The sequence below is a fragment of the Otolemur garnettii genome, unplaced genomic scaffold (assembly GCF_000181295.1).
Source record: "Otolemur garnettii isolate 467f Iridium unplaced genomic scaffold, OtoGar3 scaffold00214, whole genome shotgun sequence".
Lineage (NCBI taxonomy): Eukaryota > Metazoa > Chordata > Mammalia > Primates > Galagidae > Otolemur > Otolemur garnettii.
This window is the reverse complement of record NW_003852609.1, coordinates 61,741-65,492: the sequence shown is the minus strand read 5'-3', so window position 1 is coordinate 65,492 and position 3,752 is coordinate 61,741. Positions and strand designations below refer to the sequence as shown.

Genomic DNA, 3,752 nt, shown 5'->3' with positions numbered 1-3,752 from the left:
TGTTGTTGCCTTTATCCTGGAATGCTCTTCCTCCAGCCAAGGTCTGGCTTGCTGCATCAGTTTCACTTCCTTTAAGCTTTTAGTTAATTATCTCTTTCCTTTATGAGCCTTTTCTACTGTTCTGTGTGAAGTAGCACTACCTAGTTCCCTCACCCTGTGCTATATGTTATCTCATTATATTTCGGCACTAACAAATTACACATTTGTTTCTGTGCAATAAATTGTTTATCCAAGTTCTTGTGGCCTCCCTTGTTTCCTAGCACATAAATTGTAGGAGAGCATGGTCATGGTCTATCTCAGGCGTCCTCAAACTATGGCCCATGGGCCACATGCGGCCTACCTAGGACATTTATCTGGCCTGCTGGGTGTTTTTGCCGCTGCTGCCTATTCTGCTTAGCAGCTGACTCGTCCTGGGGCCTGCAGTCTGGCCATCTGATGGTCCGAGGGACAGTGAACTGGTGCCCTGTTTAAAAAGTTTGAGGACTCCTGGTCTATCTTGTTCATTTCTCCACTCCTGGTATTTAGGGTAGGTTGTGAAACATACTAAGCACTCAATAAATATTGTACGAATGAGTGGTTATTGGTTTGAAGAAAATGTTGATGTGTAGTACTGCTTTCTTTAATACTAATCATGGGTTACACTGTGTAATCTTTAGTTAGCTTGTATTATCATATCAAAAGAAAGAGTCCAGCTAAATTTTGTTAACTTATTGATGCGTTATGTGGCCCTTATGTAGCAATCTCTAGTGTAATAAATAATTTGTTACTAATGAATGTGCCTTCTGCTAAATCCAGTAGTTCAGAGAATATTGTCTCTTATTGACTTTTTTAACCTCTTTTTTGATGCTTATACTGTAGCCTGTTATTTCTGAAAACATCAAGAACTAATTTGAGGTTTAAGGAAATTCCTAGTGTCTTTTATTTACCTTCTAGCATAATCAGAATAAAGAAAGTGGCAATTTCAACACTTATTCCTGGTTTCCCCTACTCCCTTTCTTTTTTCCCAATCGGGAATGCTATACTTGGCTGGAGACAAGCCCTTCTAGGTCAGAGCTGGTGTTCAGAGGGAATGGTGGTAAGCATAGTGCTAAGATCAAGTTAACACTCAGTGGCTGGGTGCAGAGGCTCACGTCGGTAATCCTAGTACTCTGAGAGGCTGAGGTGAGAGGTTTTCTTGAGAACAAGAGTTCTGAGCAAGAGGGAGACCCTGTCTCTACTAAAAAGAAAAAGAAATTAGCTAGGCATGTGGTGGGTACCTATAGTCCCAGCTACTTGGGAAACTAAAGCAGGAGGATCACTTGAGCCCAGGAGTCTGAAGTCGCTGTGAGCTAGGCTGGTGCAGTAGAGTGAGATTCTGTCTCCAAAAAATTAAAAAAAACCAAAAACACAAGCACAGTGGATCAGTGGATATTTGTTATTGAAAAGAATAAAAGAATCTTGTGAAGAACAAGTGAAAGCTGGCATAGTATCTAACTTTGCCCTAGACACTTGTCCAAAGGGAAATCATTCTTTAGTCTGGAATATTGTGACTTATGAAAGCACATTCCCCCACGGCTAAAGATGCTCAAGTTGCACAGCTAAATACAAATGACATTGTAATCTATTTTATTGTTTGAATAATCTGTTCTACTGTGTCTCTCCATCAGCATGAGTAATAAAGAATAAGCTGAATGTTACTATTAATTCCTGTTCTTCATGACTTTACTTCCTGTTAGTAACTGGAGCCCCTAGGAGCCAGATAATTTTTCCAGGCTATGAGGGAATCATGTATTGAGATGCAGCCAAAATATGTGTTAGTCTGACAGATGTAATTGCCAGTTGCAAATTAATTTCTGAGAAACTGAGAGATATGCTAATAGTAATGTAAAAGACACTACCACTTAGGCCCCGTTTATTAAATTACAACCTACATTTCAAACTCATGGATCTATGTGAATTAACACAAACCAAAGCCATTATATAGCACTTACTTGGCAGGACTATCTTGTGTGAAACTAATGATCACAGGTAACAACCAAGTTATGTGGAAGGTCTGTTGCTGTTACTGAAAACGTAATAAATTATCACGATGCGATCTGGATGTGTTTGTATACATGTCAAATTGCAGCGTAGCTGCTCTATACTGACATTGACTAAGCTACCTGAGTATTCCCATGTTGTTTATGATGGAACACAGTGCTGAGGACATTTGTTAGGTATTTTATCCTGTTATATAGAAACAACCACCAATTCTTGGGGGATTATGTAACACATGCAATAGGATATTATTGAATGAGTTTTTGATAAATACTTGGGCTTTGGTCATTAGAAACCCAAGTCTTTTTAGTAATTTTGAAGTTGAGCAAAAAGATAGTTAAAAAAAATTAAGACTTATGATGAAGTAACTATATTGTTATTCATGTTGGAATGTGAACAGGCCTAATTCATGTGGAGACTTATTTTAATCCACAAAGAACTTATTCTGGACAGACTTAGAAGGATCTGAGAAACTGTCTGATGTTCCCAAATTGGGTCCTATTTGCTCTTTTCCTTCCTTCCTCCTTGAAAGGTTTTCCTCCCTGAGATTGTCTGTTGTGTTTCCTCTTGCCTTGATGACCACTTCTCCACTTGTTCTGATAGCCCATTTTTCAGTCTCTTAGGTAGAATTCTACCTCAAGGTTCATCTGTTCCTTCTTCCTTCTCAAACACTTGTCCCCTTCTGTGAGCTGCTCTCATTTGGGTCACCTTTATTTACATAGTGCTGTTAGTCTGCCTAGACCAGCAGTTCTCTAACCTGTGGATCGTAATCCCTTTGTAACACTGAAAGTACATTGCGGTATTAGAAGGTTGAGAACCACTGGCCTATGTGCTCATTCTGGGTGCTGAAAACTGGAGGTGGTCTTGTTCATTAATTGAATCCGCCTACCTTCTTTGCCTGTTCATTCATATGCTAAGGTACCTTTTGCTCTCTTTAATTTATTTTTTAAAGAACACTTAGTACACATACTCACTATTTTTCAATCTCCTAAATGTCTTGATTCTTCATATGTCCTTTTGTTTCCATTTTCACATATTTTAAGTCTCAGTAAGATCTCCCAGCCTCCAGTGCAGTCCACCTGTCACTGTTCATGTTGTCTTAACCATGCCCTTTCTTTTGTAAGAATCTTGAAATGGTTTCCTTTTTTCCCACTTGTAATCAAGATAAAATTCCTTAAACAGTATAGATTTTATAGCTGTATTTCCCAGTATTTCCTTGTGAGGTCAAAATTATAAATATGTTCATCTACAGGTTAGCCCTTAAATGGAAGTTAGTTGTTCCTGATTTTGTTCCTGTATTATCCTCTGCTCAGAATTGTCTTCTGCTCTTCCCTCTCTCAGGTTTTTGAATTGCCCCTCATCTTCAAGACCCCCTTTGTTTTATGCTGCCAAGAAGAGTTGTTAGAGTTGAAACATTTGATTCTCCTAATCATAATACTAACTTGCGATATGACTTTCAGAAAATCACTTAGCCCAATTGTGTTGACTTCTGCATTGCTACAATGTGTACAGCATTTATGCTATGCAGTGTTTCTTTACGCATTCAAATCTAACTTGACATACGGCTTTGATTGCTCCTTTGGGACTAAATAGAATTCCTATGCTAGTGACAGTGTCTTGTTCATACCTGAAGGTGACTTAGCTTTGTGGAAGGAGCAGAAGAAACAAGTTTTAATTTTCCAGGTGAGATGCTATTATTAGTTACTATGGTGAGCCTGGATTTAGTAACTGCACAT

At 38.6% G+C, this 3,752-nt stretch overlaps 1 protein-coding gene across 1 annotated transcript in view; it reads left to right on the top strand.

Annotated features, from left to right (window-relative positions):
• Window positions 1-3,752, top strand: part of ARAP2 (ArfGAP with RhoGAP domain, ankyrin repeat and PH domain 2) — a gene marked incomplete at its 3' end in the record, with an annotated part of 118,650 nt that overhangs the window by 56,882 nt on the left and 58,016 nt on the right.